Below are 18,820 nucleotides of genomic sequence, written 5' to 3' on the forward strand. Positions count from 1 at the left end.
TCTCACAGAGTAAGGCTCCACCAAACACACTCTGCATGGGCCACGTTCCTGAATAACCAAGAGATGGTAACTACTTTTGATCACTCCTGATCCAAGCTGGATTCGAAAAGCCCCAGGTCTTTCCAAATCCTTGACATCCAGCACCACCCCTATAATTTTCCAGGGCTGGCACTCAAAGGCCTGTCTCCAGTGTGGTTTGAACCATTTCTGACACTTGCCACAAATTTCACTGGCCTTGAAGGCACTGTTAATGGGGGGTTCTGAGACACCAGACCATAAAGTCATGTCATTCTTATTACCTTCTTGCCCCCTTGCAGCTGCAATTTCAGTGCGATTGTAGCAGCTGGTAACCTATTAACCATTCATATTAGAGATTAATGCTTTATAACACTTGAAAGCTGAGAGGCCCAGCTTTCAGACAGTAGAGAGCATTTTCTTTTTTAGCTCTAGACATCCTTTTGGTTCTAAAATCATGTTAGAATTGAACTGGGGGGAAACAATTCAGCCAATGCCATTCAGCCAACCCACCAATGCTAGAACTATTAAGACAGGATTCCTGGTTTTCCAGCAGCATACAGCGTGGCTCTGTAGCCTTGTTGGTTCACAATATATCAGATCTGGAATTTGTCACTGGTCCTTCAACCTCGCAAAGCTTTTTATGGCTGTGATCCCAAGCAAACTATAAAGGTCCTGGACCAATGCCATTTTCAATACCTGAAACGATTAGTGACACTGTAATAAATGCACTACCCACTTGGTTTATCCGTGGATCTGTTAAAGAGTCTGGCAACACAGGAGGTTTCTAAGGCTTAAAGTTTCAGAGGGCAGGGCGAAGACAAGCAACAGAGAGAAGATGAGGTTTGAAAAAAGCCAGCAAATCAGAAGAGGACAAAGAGTGATGTGACTGGTTAAAGTGGGTCACTTTTCTGTTTTAATATTCCATACATTTTCAGTTACTTGACAAAACCCACTGGCCAGGCCATGAAAAGATCAGACCCAGACGATGGCGAGTGGATTGGGGAGGAAGATGACAGTGCATCGGGATGAGAACCCCCAGTACAGGCCACAATCTTGGAGGCATAGTTGCAGCAACTGGTTTTTTCTGGGCTGTGATTACCTGCTTTTGTCCTTTTTCTACATAATTCAGTGGTCCCCAAACTTTTTACCTCGCGCCTCCCTTACCCCTGTTCCCTCCCCCCCCGCTGCCCCCCAGAGCCGGGGTCGGGAGCAGGACCGTGACTCCAGGAGGCAGGGACACGCACGGGGTAAGGGGGCTGAGGCGGGGGCCACAGCTGGAGGTGGGGTGGAGCTGGAAGTGGAGCCCAGGGCGTGGGCTGCCAGCCAGGGCCCAGGGCCGGCAGCCGAGCTGGGTGGCACTCCCTCCCCACCCCCTATGGGGGCTGGCCTGGGCCCCAGCCATGCCCCCTCCCCGAATGTTCCTCCGCAACCCCGCGGCCCACAGTTTCGGGACCTCTGACATAACGTCTAATAACTTGAACATTAAACCACCTGCACAGCACTCGAGATCTGGTGAGATCACAGCCCAAGGGGGGTATGGTTTCATTTCACAGAGTAAACTGGTTGGCTCTGAAATGGGTGTGACGTTGCACCCCATAATGCTTTACGGAAATATGCTTATGAAAGTAAATATGACATAACTGGAATATGTTTTATGCTAGATATGCCATGTAACATATCTCTTCAAAGGTTATGATCTACTGGATATATTCATCCTATTTGTATGCATGTATCATTTTTGTATTCGAAGTTATGAATATTGGCTATGTACTTGTTTAATTTTAAGTAGCCTCAGTGAAGCAGTTGGTCAGCTTCCTGAGAAAGGACTATTCTCAGTAATCACAGTTTCAGAGTAACAGCCGTGATAGTCTGTATTTGCAAAAAGAAAAGGAGTACTTGTGGCACCTTAGAGACTAACCAATTTATTTGAGCGTAAGCTTTCGTGAGCTACAGCTTACTGAAGTGAGCTGTAGCTCACGAAAGCTTACGCTCAAATAAATTGGTTAGTCTCTAAGGTGCCACAAGTACTCCTTTTCTATTCTCAGTAAGTGCCCAATCAAGAAACACTTAAATTATCAATGAACTTGGAGAAGCCAATCCACATCTGAGCTTTCCCAGGAATGTGACCTGGCTGGTAAGGAACTCAGTCATGCATGGACATGTGACTTGCCCATGTGACTCCAAAACTCCATCTTGGAACTGAATTCTGGATAGGAGGGAGGAGGGGGTCTCCACCCACAAGAGAAAGTCTATGTAAGCCCCTCTGAAACTCCTCCATTTTGTCTTCAGCTGGCTCAAGAGATAGCCTCTCCACCCCCAAAGAATACCTGAAAGAAACTGGAACAAAGGACAGTAACCACAGGGGTGTCAGTGATTGCTGGACCAAGACTAGAAGGAGGCTAGTCTGTAAAAAAGGCTTATTGGAACATCTCTGAGGGTGAGATTTCATCTGTAATCACTTTCTTACTGTATTAGGTTTAGACTTGCATGTTTTATTTTATTTTGCTTGCTAATTCATTTTGTTCTGTCTGTTACTACTTGGAACCACTTAAATCCTACTTTTTGTATTTAATAAAATCATTTTTTACTTATTAATTAACCCAGAGTATGTATTAATACCTCGGGGGGGGAGGGAAACAGCTGTGCATATCTCTCTCTGTGTTACAGAGGGCGAACAATTTATGAATTTATCCTGTATGTGCTTTATACAGGGTAAAACGGATTTATTTGGGGTTTGGACCCCATTGGGAGCTGGGCGTCTGAGTGTTGGAGACAGGAACACTTCTTAAGCTGTTTTCAGTTAAGCCTGCAGCTTTTAGGGGATGTGGTTCAGACCTGCGTCTGTGTTTGCAGCAGGCAAAAGTGTCTGGCTCAAACAAGGCAGTAGCCCACCTACAGGGGCACCTCCCCACGTAGCCACCTGGGAAGTTTAAAAGCCAGATATATGTTCATTCATATAGCTTAGCTCATTTAAAATTAGGTGCACTGAACACAGAAAGCGAGTGTGTTAATGAGAAGGACACTGTTTACGACTGATGAACAGCTGTTCAGCAGTGCACACTTTGAAGCCCATCTCATCCCTTCCCTGGTTAAAACTCTACTGCCCAGGATTGTGATCTTAACAGATAAAGCTAAGCAAGGTCCAGGCCGGCCAGTGCTTGGATAGGAGATACAAGTGCCGCAGGAAATGATGATGGTGATTCACGGGGTAACTTTCCTAAAGAGTCCATAGCACTGTGCCCTGACTCAGGGTGTTTACCCCTGCTGTCTCATACAAACGCCTGGTTAGGGCATTGCATTCCATAGATAAATCTTACCCCGCTGCTGCTTCCGCTAGTCAGAAGGTTCTTCCTCACTTCCTGTCCTACAGCACTGTGGGCAGTTCCCTAGACAGTGAGAGAAGTTCCTGCATTCCAAGTTGTGGGGTGAATCCTGTACAGTGTGTAAAACACTTTGGGAGCCTTGGCCATGAGAAGTAGCGCTGTCATTATAAATATACAAATAAGGACATGTACAGTCCACGCAGGCTGGTTAGTTTTATCCTCTCCCCTTCAGTACCGCAAGACGCAGCTCCTCCTCCACCCCCTGCACATGATCCCCATCTCCCAGAATCCTTTGAGCTACTGCTTTTAGTCCTTCAAGAGATTCCTAGTGGAGCTCTTGATTGTGGCATATGTGGAGAGGGTGCTTCACTCTCCCTGCTCCCTTAGGACCTGTTTGGAAGGAGACCTTCTCCTTCCCTCATTGCTGGGGAGGGGCAGGCTCCGCTCTCACTGGCCAGAGGAGAGCACTAGTGTTGTTCAGTGCCTCCCCGCTACTGGATGTTTTGCTTCCTTGTATTCTGGGAGAGCACCGGTGTGACAGGTATTCCAGTCACTTTGCGTATGGTGTGGGAAGAGCATGGACAGTGCTGACCAGAAACACCCGGCAGTGGAATGACCGCCAACAGGGACCAGGTTATGACCTACGGAAACCCACTGGGGGCTATGCCACAGACTTTGAGATCTACCAACTGAGGCGATGAATGAAATTCTGCACTATAATCCATATGGCAGCCAAGATAACAATGTTAAAGGAACGTTACAGCTGCCAAGTAACCACTCAGAAGTTAGGAAATGACCTAACAAATGTTGCCGTTGCAACCTGAAGTCAACTCCCTGGTGCACATACATCATCATACAGGCTTCAAATGATCGAGGGAAGTAAGGCTCTATGCTCAACTTAATAGCATTCCTCTGCGCTCTCTGCTCCTTGGGAATGTAAGGTGATAACTTCTGAACATGTGACCAGTCTGTAGGTCTAAGAGCTAGTTGATGGCCGCCCTTAACACCTTCTGGCATAACTACCTCTCGCATCTCCGTTCTGCCCAGAATCCCAAGGGAGTTTAACATGCTGACATATGAGGGATTTCTCTCTCCTTGGCCTTACACTGTTCAGGGAGGTGGTGTGACTGCGTCCATGACAGCGTGGCATGTCCACAGCGTACCAGTGGGAGACAAATTTAGCTCTGGATGAATGCAAAACCACCACAAGTTGACATCAGTCAACATAATTTTGCAGTGTAGCCCAAACCACAAAGAAAAGAACTCATTTAACAAATTACCAATTATACAAACTGACCTATTTACATCTCTTCCTGAACTTGCGGGGGCCAGGAGGGTGGCACATAGGGAGCTTATGGGGATGGGGGGGGGGGGGGAGAGAAGGGTGCAATGAGCCCCTGATGTGTGCAGTGAGCTTGGCCTTCAAAAGCTACAAAGTGTGTGTCCTTCTAGACACAGGTAGGCTAAGACAGGAGTAGTCACAAGGGAAACAGGGGCACAGAGAACCCCTGGCATAGGGCAGAGAAGGGGAATGGGGAGGAAAATAGGGGACCCTAGAATGTAGGACACAGAGTCCTTATCATGAGGGAGCGCATGTGGGGGATAGGGGTTGTGGGGAGACCTTGAACTAGAGGGGGATGGGAGGGTGGCACACAGGGAGATTGTGGGGGGAATGGAGGGATGCAAAGAGCTGCATTGTGTGCAGTGAGCTCAGCCTACAGTAGCTATGAACTATGTGACCCTCTAGTTATTTTTTCCCATAGGACCCCTGCCTCATTCACTGAATGCACAGTTATTCAACTTCTTTTTTTCCCCCTCATTCAGTGTGTAACCCTAGCCTTTATTTAACACTCAGCAGAGATCTCAACCACTTGAGCTAACAAAGTAACTGGCAGCAGTAGTAGGTTGTTACCCTCTAAGGGAACCAGCCCCTAGAAGGTGGTAATACACACAATGACACACTCATTATGTCACCTTGGTCAAGTCACTTAGTTTCTCTCGGTCTTATTTTCCCCAGCTGTAGAAAAGGGATCCTGGTACACAAAATCGTGGGGAACATCTACTGCTGTCTCCAGGTACATTAGCACAATGATTGTAACCTGGAACAGTTGAGTATTCCCCTTTCAGGAGATTGATTTGTCTTGTGTACTCCCAAGTTTCACCTCACTTAAAAACTACTTGCTTACAAAACCAGCACACTATTACTGAAAAATTGTTGACTTTCTCATTTTTACCATATAATTGTAAAATCAATCAACTGGAATATAAATATTGTGCTTACATTTCAGTGTATAGTATACAGAGCAGTATAAACAAGTAATTGTCTGTATGAAATTTTAGTTTGTGCTGACTTTGCTAATGATTTTTATGTAGCCTGTTGTAAAACTAGGCAAATATCTAGATGAGTTGATGTACCCCCTGGAAGATCTCTGCATACCTCTGTACATGTTCCCCTGGTTGAGAACCACTGCACTAACACAAAGGGTGCACGGGGAGGGTGGAGTTAACTCAACAGAGCTCTGAAGAAGAGGGGCTAAGGACCAATATTATTACAAGACATACCAAAGAAAGAAAGGGGCTGGGCTTGCTGTAGACAGATGAGACATTGCTTACTACCTGCAGAAGATGCCTAGGACAGGACAGCACAGGACACCTGAATTTAGTTTTAATTAAAAATTATACAGCCAATAGGGAAGTGTGAGGGTTTTTATGGCAGTGGTGCGGGAGCTCGTGATAGGATTTGAACACTCCTCCTAAGTCAACAGGACGCTAGAGAAGGGGAGCTAGGCTAAAAGTGTGTCACCCAAGGGAGAGGCAAGCGTGCACATGGCTTGCCACACCTATCATTTCAGCTTCATGCTCACCCTCTGGCAAAATTAACACAGCCCAAGGAAGTGTTGCTAAGGAACAGGTATCTCCCAGATCAGACCCACCTTAGCGATGCAAGAGGCAGGCTCCAGTGCCAATCCCCAGCTCTTGGTTGTTTTATAACACTGTTCTGAAGTGATAGCTGCATTTTGATCATACATGGAAAAAGGACTTCGTAGGCTAATAAATATGGATACACTTTTACCAGGAAGGTGACCAATTCAGACGTGCTTCTAGGTGGTGGGAAAAGGCAGGTACTAATGCCAGCCCAACAGAGTAGGCAGATAGACCCCGCACCAGATTGCAAATCAGATTAATTGTATTTAAACTGCCTTCAGCCATGGCTAGTGCCTGTGTTACCCCAGAATCTGACATTCCTGCATACACCCAAGAATTTGACAGTTCTGCAGCCAACAATTTTGTATGTTCAGCCACTGCTAGCTGAAAACCAAACATCACATAGCTAGGAAAATCTTAGGCCTTTGTGAAGCAAGGTCAGACGACTTCAGGCTTGCAGTTTCTAATTGGAATGGGAAGATAGGACAGAAAGTTAACAAGTATGAAAGAGAGTGAGTCGATAGGGGCATTTAAAACCAAGGTCGCTAATATATTATTGGTATATCCTAGAAATGTTTTTATAAAAAGTAATAAGTAGTTTTATTGAAATTAGGAAAATGAGTGACCCACTAGGAGGCACAACAGGTTATGTTTTGTTTAAAGTTAGCTATATAAAATTAGGCGAAAGAATGTGCTTTGGAACAATGTGATTGGGCAAGGATCCGGACTCTAAGCTCTCCAGCAGTCAGACAGGAGGCAGGGCCCCACTCAAACCTGGCTGCTGATTCCTCAAAACCATTTCTTGACCTTAGGTAAATGTAAGTGTTTTAAAATTCTGTAACCCTACTGTGACGGCATGTTTGTGTGTGTGCTTGAAATCTAATGAAAACGTAATTTTAGGTGAAAGCCGTCTGCTTTGTATCAATTATTTATCAGACAGAAGCACTGTGTTCCCACTGATTAATTCTTGACACGGCCCAAAGAGAAACAGTGAAGGCAATGGTTCTCAACCAGGGGCACATGTACATCTGGGGGGTACGCAGAGGTTTTCCAGGGGGTACATCAACTCATCGAGAGATTTGCCTAGTTTTTCAACAGGCTACATAATAAGCACTAGCAAAGTCAGCACAAATTAAGATTTCATACAATGACTTGTATATACTGCTCTACATAGGACACACTGAAAGTAAGTATAATATTTATATTGCAATTGATTTTTTTTTTATAATTATATGGTAAAAATGAGACAGTCAGCAACCTTTCAGTAATAGTGTGCTGGGACTCTTGTATCTTTATGTCTGATTTTGTAAGCAAATAGTTTAAGTGAGGTAAAACTTGGGTGTACGCAAGACAAATCAGACTCCTGAAAGGCATACTGTAATCTGGAAAGGTTGAAAGCCACTGAGTTAAGTTACCATTGCTTTGAGTTCTGAGAAACCCCGCTAACACCCAAGCAGAAGTCACCAACAGCAACCGTGGAGAACATAAAGGTCTTTAGCGTATAGGATTGTAAGAGTAGTTGTCATGTTGGAGCAGTTCAAAAAACAAGCCAAGAATTTCTTTGGGGATGGGGGGGGGGGGAGGATTTTATTTTTCAGTCTTCTCTCACTCCATGGTTGAGCTGATTTTACTCAAACTTACACACACACACAATCACCTTGACAGAGACCAAGCATGGAAAATTTCAGCATGAAAAAGTAAAGGTTTTAAACAGCTATGAGCAACCAGGCAAAAAAAAAAAAAAAAAAAAAAAAGTGAGAGGTGGGGGGTGGGGTTAGAAGTGAAATAGTTCTGGATTCTTAACAAGAGAAGGAGCTACGGTCTTTGCTCTCCTATAACACTTTGCCCTGTCACAGCATATAGGAGATGATCTCAAAGCACTTTACATATATCATGAATGAAGCTTCACGCTAGTCATATCAGGGCGCGTAAAACTGAGGTACCGAGAAATTAAGGACAACATCTTTAAGATTAGCTACTACTTGTGTATCTCAATTGCTAGAGGCCTACTCTGACACAATGTGCCTGATTTCCACAGGTAATAGACACCTACCACTCAAACTGAAATAAGACCATAGGAGCTGCCATACCAGGTCAGACCATGGTCCATCTTGCCCAGTAGCCTGTCTACAACAGTGGCCAGTACCAGAGCTTCAGGTGGAGGGTACAGAACAGAGCAATTATGGAGTGATCCACCCACCTTCCACTCCCGGCTTCTGGTAGTCACAGGTTTAAGGTCACTTCAAGCATGGGGTGCTGTCCCTGACCATCATGATTAACAGCCACGGATGGACCTATCCCCCATGAACTTATCCCGTTCTTTTTTTAACCCAGTTATATTTTTGGCCATCACAACATCCCACGACAATGAGTTCCAGAGGTTGACTGTGCGTTGTGTGAAAAAGTACTTCCTCTTGTTTGAATTAAACCTGCTACCTATTAATTTCATCGGGTGACTCCTGGTTTTTGTATTGTGGGAAAGTGTAAAACAACACTTTTCTATTCACTTTTTCCACACTAATGATTTAATAGATCTCTATCACATCCCCTCTTAGTTGTCTCTTTTCTAAGCTGAACTTCCCTGATTATTTTACTCTCTCCTGGATCAGAAGCTGTTTGATACCCACATCCTAGAATCACAGGACTGGAAGGGACCTTGTGAGGTCATCTAGTCCAGTCCCATGCACTCAAGGCAGGACTAAGTATTATCTTCTAGACCATTCCTGACAGGTGTTTGTCTAATATAATTGTTAAAATCTTCAATGACAGAGATCCCACAACCTCCCCAGGAAATTTATTCCAGTGCTTAACTACCCTGACAGTTAGGAAGTTTTTCCTAATATCCAACCTAAACCCCCCTTGCTGCAATTTAAGCCCATTTCTTCTTGTCCCTATCCTCAGTTAACAAGGACAATTTTTCTTCCTCTGCCTTGTAACAACACTTTATGTACTTGAAAACTATCATCATGTTCCCCCTCAGTCTTCTCTTCTCCAGACTTAACAAACCCAGTTTTTTCAATCATCCCTCACAGGTCATGTTTTCTAGACCTTTAATAATTTTTGTTGCTCTTCTCTGGACTTTCTCCAATTCGTCCACATCTTTCCTGAAACGTGGCGCCCAGAACTGGATACAATACTCCAGTTGAGGCCTCATCAGTCCATGTCTTGCTTACAACACTCCTGTTAACACATCCCAGAATGTTTGCTTTTTTTTTTTTTTTTTTGCAATGGTGTTACACGTTGAATCATATTTAGCTTCTGATCCACTATACCCCCAAATCCCGTTCTACAGTATTCTTTCCTAGGCAGTCATTTCCCCTTTTGTATGTGCGCAACTGACTCTTACCTCCTCAGTGGATCATCTTTGTTGTCCTTCTCTGAAGCTATGACATGGAGGAACTAGAATATGCACAGTATGCAAGGTGCAGTAGTAGAAGATTTTCTGTCTTATGTTCTATCCCTTTCCTAATAGCTCCTAAAATACGGTTATCCTTTTTGACCACTGCTGCACGTGAGACAGAAATTTCGGAGAACTATCCACTGTGAGTCTAAGCTCTCTTTCTTGGGTGGTAACAGCTAATTTAGAACCTACCACTGTATATGTATAGTTGGGATTATTTTTTCCAGTATGCATTATTGTACTTATCAACACTGAATTTCATTTGCCATTTTGCTGCCCAGTCACCTAGTTTTGTGAGATCCCTTTGTAAATCCTCACAGTCTTCTTTAGACTTAACTATCTTGAATAATTTTGTATCATCTGCAATCTTTGCCTCGTCTCTGTTCACCACCTCTTTCAGCTTATTAATGATTATATTTGAACAGTACTAGTCCCAGTACAGATCCCTGAGGGACGCTGCTGTTCACTTCTCTCCACTGTTAAAACTAAACCATTTATTCCTACCCTTTGTTTCCATCTTTTAACCAGTTAGTGATCCATAAGAGGACCTGCCCTCCTATCCCATGGCTACTTAGTTTGCTTAAGAGCTTTTGGTGAGGAACCTTGTCAAAGGTTTTTTGAAAATCCAATTACACTATCAACTGGATCATCCTTACCCACCTCGTGTTGACTCCCTCAGATAATTCTAGTAGATTGGTGATGCATGACTTCCCTTTACAAAAGGCCTGTTTACTCTTCCCTACCAAATAATGTTTATCTAGATATCTGAGTCTATTCTTTACTATAAAAAGAAAAGGAGTACTTGTGGCACCTTGGTTAGTCTCTAATTTATTTGAGCATAAGCTTTCATGAGCTACAGCTCACTTCATCGGATGCATACTATGGAAAGTGTAGAAGATCTTTTTATACACACAAAGCATGAAAAAATACCTCCCCCCACCCCACTCTCCTGCTGGTAGTGTGTATAAAAAGATCTTCTACACTTTCCACAGTATGCATCCGATGAAGTGAGCTGTAGCTCACGAAAGCTTATGCTCAAATAAATTGGTTAGTCTCTAAGGTGCCACAAGTACTCCTTTTCTTTTTGCGAATACAGACTAACATGGCTGTTACTCTGAAACCATTCTTCTTTACTATAGTTTCTTCAAATTTGCCAGGTATCAAAGTTAGGCACGCCAGTCTGTAATTGCCAGGATCTTCTCCAGAACCCTTTTAAAAATTGGCACTATATTACCCATCCTCCAGTCATCTGCTACAGAGTCTGATTTCTGAGATAGATTACATACTCCAGTTAGCAGTTCTGTAGTTTCATATCTGAATTCCTGAAGAACTCCTGTGTGGATGCCAGCTGGTCCTAGTGACTTATTACTGTGATGAGAGTTAAAACCCTTTAATAGGTGCTTAAATATGGATTTGGGGTGCTTCCTGTAAGCACTTTTGAAAGTGTTTGCTTCAGATTTTATTTTAAAAGCAGAGAGGAAGATAAACTATGCCTAAGTCTAGAAGAAAGAAATAGGACAGCAGATATAGCATTACAATGTGCAGTGATATTAAAACTAGCTTTCCTGGGCATTTTATCCATTTGACAGTATGTCATTAGAGAAGCAGTTACAGGCCCTACTCAGGGTCAGGGTTTATTGTGTTGTACAAACACAGTAAGAGACAGTACCCATCTCAAAGAGCTTACCCGCTAAGTAAACAAGACAGGCAAGCGACAGTGCATGGATACAACATGCAAGCTGTAACCAGGCACAGGGAACCCTTCTCCAGACAGCAATGTGAAATGCAGCCAACCTCAGAACTAACCAATGTTAGCAATCCCTCAGGCAGCTGCTCAGGGTCACAGGTTGTGGTTCTGCAATTCCAGCTGAGGGCCTCCACGTGACCAAGCAGTTCGTTTCATAACAGTTGACTTCTGGGCTGATTTAGATGAGCACATTTCTCCACCTCTCCCCACGACTAAGTTCCACAAATTCCTCACTGCTGTAGAGAACCCACCCACAGGTGGCACAGGGTTGAAACATGAAATGCAGGAACAGGGCAGCAAGGGGCTCCGGATAACCCAAGCAAGCCTCCATGCAGTACTATCCATCTCCAGCAACAGAGAGCTTCAGATAAAACAGGCCAGTATATTTTAAAGTAGCTTTTTGCCACTGATTCACAGTAGGTCCCAAGAGTACACCAAAGGCTTTCTTCACGTGGTAGTGATCCACTCTCTCTGGACAGCACTGCCCTCCAAGTACATGGGCAGAGAGAACATGCAGGGTTGGGGGTTCCACGACCACCATTCCCAAGAGAAGGAGGCGGGTGGTGGTGGTGGGCAGGGACTCTCTCCTCAGGGGGACTGAGTCATTTATCTGCTGCTCCAACCGGGAAAACCGAGAAGTCTGCTGCTTGCCAGGAACTAGGATTCACGATGTGACGGAGAGACTGCCGAGACTCATCAAGCTCTCGGATCGCTACCCCTTCCTCTTCTCCACATGGGCACCAATGATACTGCCAAGAATGACCTTGAGTGGATCACTGCAGACTACGTGGCTCTGGGAAGACGGATAAAGGAGTTTGAGGTGCAAGTGGTCTTCTCGTCCATCCTCCCCGTGGAAGGAAAAGGCCTGGATAGAGACCATCGAATCGTGGAAGTCAACGAATGGCTATGCAGGTGGTGTCCGAGAGAAGGCTTTGGATTCTTTGACCAAGAAGGAGGAGTGCTAGGCAGAGACGGGCTCCACCTAACGAAGAGAGGGAAGAGCATCTTCGCAAGCAGGCTGGCTAACCTAGTGAGGAGGGCTTTAAACTAGGTTCACCGGGGGAAGACCAAAGCCCTGAGGTAAGTGGGGAAGTGGGATACCAGGAGGAAGCATGAGCAGGCGCGCATGAGAGGGGAGGGCTCCTGCCTCATACTGAGAAAGAGGGAGGATCAGCGAGTTATCTCAAGTGCCTATACACAAATGCAAGAAGCCTGGGAAACAAGCAGGGAGAACTGGAAGTCCTGGCACAGTCAAGGAATTATGATGTGATTGGAACAACAGAGACTTGGTGGGGTAACTCACATGACTGGAGTACTGTCATGGATGGATATAAACTGTTCAGGAAGGACAGGCAGGGCAGAAAAGGTGGGTGAGTTGCATTGTATGTAAGGGAGCAGTATGACTGCTCAGAGCTCAAGTTGAAACTGCAGAAAAACCTGAGAGTCTCTGGATTAAGTTTAGAAGTGTGAGCAACAAGGGTGATGCCATGGTGGGAATCTGCTATAGACCACCGGACCAGGGGGATGAGGCTGTCTCCCGGCAACTTGCAGATCATCCCAGCCAGGGCTTTGTCAAGCCTGACCTTAAAAATATCTAAGGAAGGAGATTCCACCACCTCCCTAGGTAACGCATTCCAGTGTTTCACCACCCTCCTAGTGAAAAAGTTTTTCCTAATATCCAACCTAAACCTCCCCCACTGCAACTTGAGACCATTACTCCTTGTTCTGTCATCAGCTACCACTGAGAACAGTCTAGAGCCATCCTCTTTGGAACCCCCTTTCAGGTAGTTGAAAGCAGCTATCAAATCCCCCCTCATTCTTCTCTTCCGCAGACTAAACAATCCCAGTTCCCTCAGCCTCTCCTCATAAGTCATGTGTTCCAGACCCCTAATCATTTTTGTTGCCCTCCGCTGGACTCCTTCCAATTTTTCCACATCCTTCTTGTAGCGTGGGGCCCAAAACTGGACACAGTACTCCAGATGAGGCCTCACCAACGTCGAATAGAGGGGAACGATCACGTCCCTCGATCTGCTGGCAATGCCCCTACTTATACAGCCCAAAATGCCATTGGCCTTCTTGGCAACAAGGGCACATTGTTGACTCATATCCAGCTTCTCGTCCACTGTAACCCCTAGGTCCTTTTCTGCAGAACTGCTGCCTAGCCATTTGGTCCCTAGTCTGTAGCGGTGCATGGGATTCTTCCGTTCTAAGTGCAGGACTCTGCACTTGTCCTTGTTGAACCTCATCAGATTACTTTTGGCCAAATCCTCTAATTTGTCTAGGTCCCTCTCTATCCTATCCCTACCTTCCAGCATATCTACCTCTCCTCCCAGTTTAGTGTCATCTGCAAACTTGCTGAGGGTGCAATCCACACCATCCTCCAGATCATTTATGAAGATACTGAATAAAACCAGCCCGAGGACCGACCCTTGGGGCACTCCACTTGATACCGGCGCCAACTAGACATGGAGCCATTGATCACTACCCGTTGAGCCCGACAATCTAGCCAACTTTCTATCTACCTTTAGTCCATTCATCCAGCCCATACTTCTTTAACTTGCTGACAAGAATACTGTGGGAGACCGTGTCAAAAGCTTTGCTAAAGTCAAGGAACACCACGTCCACTGCTTTCCCCTCATCCACAGAGCCAGTAATCTCGTCATAGAAGGCAATTAGATTAGTCAGGCATGACTTGCCCTTGGTGAATCCATGCTGACTGTTCCTGATCACTTTCCTCTAAGTGCTTCAGAATTGATTCCTTAAGGACCTACTCCATGATTTTTCCAGGGACTGAAGTGAAGCTGATTGGCCTGTAGTTCCCAGGATCCTCCTCCTTCCCTTTTTTAAAGATGGGCACTACATTAGCCTGTTTCCAGTCGTCCGGGACTTCCCCCGATCGCCATGAGTTTTCAAAGATAATGGCCAATGGCTCTGCAATCACATCCGCCAACTCCTTCCTTTAGCACTCTCGGATGCAGCGCATCCAGCCCCATGGACTTGTGCTTGTCCAGCTTTTCTAAATAGTCCAGAACCACTTTTTTCTCCACAGAGGGCTGGTCACCTCCTCCCCATGCTGAGCTGCCCAGTGTAGTAGTCTGGGAGCTGACCTTGTTCGTGAAAACAGAGGCAAAAAAAGCATTGAGTACATTAGCTTTTTCCACATCCTCTGTCACTAGGTTGCCTCCCTCATTCAGTAAGGGGCCCACACTTTCCTTGACTTTCTTCTTGTTGCTAACATACCTGAAGAAACCCTTCTTGTTACTCTTAACATCTCTTGCTAGCTGCAACTCTAGGTGTGATTTGGCCTTCCTGATTTCACTCCTGCATGTCCGAGCAATATTTTTATACTCATCCCTGGTCATTTGTCCAATCTTCCACTTCTTGTAAGTTTCTTTTTTGTGTTTAAGATCAGCAAGGATTTCACTGTTAAGCCAAGCTGGTTGCCTGCCATATTTACTATTCTCTCTACACATCAGGATGGTTTGTCCCTGTAACCTCCATAAGGATTCTTTAAAATACAGCCAGCTCTCCTGGACTCCTCTCCCCCTCATGTTATTCTCCCAGGGGATCCTGCCCGTCAGTTCCCTGAGGGAGTCAAAGTCTACTTTTCTGAAGTCCAGGGTCCGTATTCTGCTGCTCTCCTTTCTTCCCTGTGTCAGGATCCTGAACTCGACCATCTCATGGTCACTGCCTCCCAGGTTCCCATCCACTTTTGCTTCCCCTATTAATTCTTCCCGGTTTGTGAGCAGCAGGTCAAGAGCTCTGTCCCTAGTTGGTTCCTCCAGCACTTGCACCAGGAAATTGTCCCCTACATTTTCCAAAAACTTCCTGGATTGTCTGTGCACCGCTGTATTGCTCTCCCAGCAGATATCAGGGTGACTGAAGTCTCCCATGAGAACCAGGGCCTGCGAGCAGGGGGTTGGACTAGATGACATTCTGAGGTCCCTTCCAACTCTGATATTCTATGATTCTATTCAGGGGACAGAGGACAAAATGTGATACAGCAAATGCAGACTGTCTGATCTGGCCCAAGAGAAATACCTATGGAAGTTAGAGGTCTGTGTTTGCACTACACGTCGAGTGCCTTCACACGGGGACACTACCTAGGAAAAGAAAGGTGCTGCTTTATTACGTATTAAAGCAGAGTGCTCCCCATTTTACAGGGCACCCAGAGCAAATTAGAACGGAGGCAATCCCAAGAAACATAGGCCCAGATTCTCAAAAGGTATTTAGGCTCCTAAGTTGCACTGAAATCACTGGTCACGAGGAGCCTAAATCCATTTGAGGATCTGGGCCCTACATCTAACAATTTGAGCCCGCAAGTACTGCGGAATCTACAGTCTCTGCTGGATCTTTATGAGACTGCCTGCTCAACTGCTGCAGGTTTAGAGAAAGACACACTTTGGAGAAGTGACCTGAAAACAAAAACGGCGGACACAACTTATTTCTGTTTAGTGACAAATTCCCTCTCCTGTTCATATCTGCATTTCAGGGCAGCACAGACTGTTGCTATGGAAGCGGCTGCAGTATCACACGCCCTGCAATACGCAGTGGTGGCGCAGCCAGTGTCAGTCCCAGGGCAGGAGAGAGACAAGGTGGCTTTGATAATAGCTTTCATTGGACCAACGTCTATGATAATTACCTCACCCACCTTGTCTCTCTGAAGTCCTGCCATGTGACTTCGTTCCAGGACAAGCAAGGAGGCAGCTGCTAAAAAGCACAAATATGGCATGGGAGAAGAGAGAGGAAGTGGATTTAAAATTAAGTATAAAGAATGACAGAAGTGTTCCTTGCTGTGGGTGGATGCAGCAATAAGCTGCCGCCACTCACGATACCTACCCTATTACACAGGCCCATTAATGGTCATCAAGAACCTGTCTACATGGGAAGTTTAAACTGAATTAAATTGAGTTAGTCTGGTTTGAAAAATCTTGCATACACAGCGTAATTCATTGTAGTACACTGACTCTTCATTCATCAGGAACTCTGCAGTCTCTTTCAGAGTGAACTAGCTTTGCTGAAAATCAAATTAGTCTGGTCTATTGTTTGCATGCATACAATGCTGCTGCAAACTACTTTAGCTGCTATCCCAACACCGCTTTGCAGGTGACTGTTACTGACTCGTCTGTTTACCTGTGTACTTCTGCTGCTCGGAGGCCAAGATGACCGGATATCCCCAGCCCTGTTTATAGGCTGCCGCAGTGCCAGATTTTGCTCATTTGCTCCTAGAGACGAGTATATCCACATTGCTGCGATAATACTCCAGGAACCCCAAGTGCCTCAAGCAACCGCTTTGAGCCATGAGGACACCCTGGATCTCATCGTCATCTGGGGAAAGGGCAGGAAAGTGCTTTGGTGCAGGAAACTCTAGTCAGCCAGTCACCAAAATAAGGATCCGGTTGGGGACACTGCGAAGAGGATGCATGGGAGAGGCTACCACCAGAATAGAAACAGTGTCATACAAAGAGCAAGCAGCTTCCGAGGACCTATATTAAAATGAGGGATGACAGGGGAAAAAAATCTGGCAGGGGACATGTAACCTGTACATATTTGAGGAGCTGGACAGGATTTTTCAAGGTTACACAACCACCCAACCGAGGAAAGCAGTGGAGCCTGCTGCCTGTTTCCTTCTCCCCCGACCCCTTTATTAACAGCTGAGTGGCTGGCTAGCCTGAGGGGCAGAAAATGAACGCTGAAATGTTCAGACATTACAGACTCATCCCCCCGCCCCCGTAACAACCACCAAAAAAAAAAAAAAAAAAAAAGTCGAGTCACAGAGAGATGGAGGTAGTACTGGAGGACAGAGAGGGAAACAAAGAGCTGCAGTGGCCAGGGACAGCACTGCCATGGCCAAAAACAATATGGAAAGACAGGGAGATGCAAAGGCAATACAACACCGAAGGGCCCTGTTGCAGCATGTTACTTTTAGCAGAGCAAGCTACGCAGTATTGCAAACCACCACCCAGACTCGGGAGGCAGTCCCTGGACAATGATGTGATGGAGTGGGAATTTTCTATAAATGTTTTGTAGGAGTACCGAGGTGTGCCTCGGTTTCCCCATATACTGCATTGTCACCCAGGAAGTGGAGGAGGGTTGCTGACTCTCTGCGGAGGCCTAGAGGTACAGGTGTGACTGACACCTAGCCGTCTCGGGTTTGGGGCAGAGGTCAGTGGAGAGTCCCTGAAAACAACAGCAAATCCAGTCGCCGAGACATTTTGTTTTAACCCCGTCACATCTCTGGGGCTCTGATTTCCAAGGTGAGGCAGGGATTCAGGGTGCTCCTGCACACTGGCAGGCGCCCCCTGGAGTCGGGTCCCAACCAGAGAGCTGTGCACACGCCAGGAACCTATCTCCCCTTATGGGGTCAACCTATTGCCCTCACCCCCAGGATAGAGTCCTCTCTCAGCCCCTTCTCCTGGGGGCTGTGTTTTGCATCTCTTGGTGGGCCCACCATGCCCATGGCCACCTTCTGAGCAGGTGTGTCTGTAACCAGCAATCACTTTCCAGCTGCTTTCCCTTTCTCTCCCCCTTAAACAAGGCAAGCATATTTTGGCAGTCGTCCTTCCTTGCTGGCCTTCCCACCCTGCTCAGCTCTGCCTTTGCTTTCCCAGTGATGGCAGGGCGAGAGCTTGCTGCCTTAGGCACAGCATCAGAGTCAGTGAGACTCACATCTCCCCTGTGGAGACGGGCGGGGACCATCCTTCTGCCCACTCAGCTACAGACAGAAAGATACCTTGAGCTTAGCACTCTTCCTTTGTGTTACCAAAGGGAAAAACCCCTCCTCCCTGCCAGACAGGCTATGTGCTGTTCACTGACACCTTCACTCCCGCTTGGCGCGATTCAAATCTTTGGTTGTTACAAAAGCAGGGACTGGAACCTGAAGAAGAGCTCTGTGTGGCTGGAAAGCTTGCCTCTCTCACCAACAGAAGTTGGTCCAATGGAAGATATCACCTCCCTCACCTGGTCTCTCTAACATCCTGGGCCCAACATGGCTACACTACACCACGTTAAAGCGATAGTCACTTCCCAAAAGGACATCAACACTGATATCCTGGAGAACCCCAACCACCCCAATCCTTCCTGTGGCTGCACAGGGATCTGAGCCATAGGTAGGGGAAATGGCTTCACATGTGAGACTTTCACCCAAGTTATGCAGCTTTTCAGCATTTGATGGGGTTATACAGGCTACTGGGAACAACTCCTCCTCCTTCACTGTACCACTGCAGCCATTCCTTTCACAGACCCAAGCTCAGGGCTCTAAGCACAGCAGCCCCCTGGGAACCCAGTGCTTTTGAGCCCTCTGTCATGCCTGGGAACTTGGAGTCTTGGCACTGCACGCCAACAGGCCCAGGAACAAAAGGCAGAGCGAAGACAAATGCTTGCCTGTGACTTTAAGCCCCCCCAGCC

The 18,820-nt window shown here is 46.2% G+C and overlaps 1 protein-coding gene across 5 annotated transcripts in view; it reads right to left on the minus strand.

Annotated features, from left to right (window-relative positions):
- SCAP (SREBF chaperone) overlaps positions 1-18,820 on the minus strand; it is a 108,120-nt gene that overhangs the window by 43,279 nt on the left and 46,021 nt on the right. The gene's annotated exons all lie outside the window — the stretch shown is intronic.

The sequence above is a fragment of the Natator depressus genome, chromosome 2, assembly GCF_965152275.1.
Source record: "Natator depressus isolate rNatDep1 chromosome 2, rNatDep2.hap1, whole genome shotgun sequence".
NCBI classification, from domain to species: Eukaryota; Metazoa; Chordata; order Testudines; family Cheloniidae; genus Natator; species Natator depressus.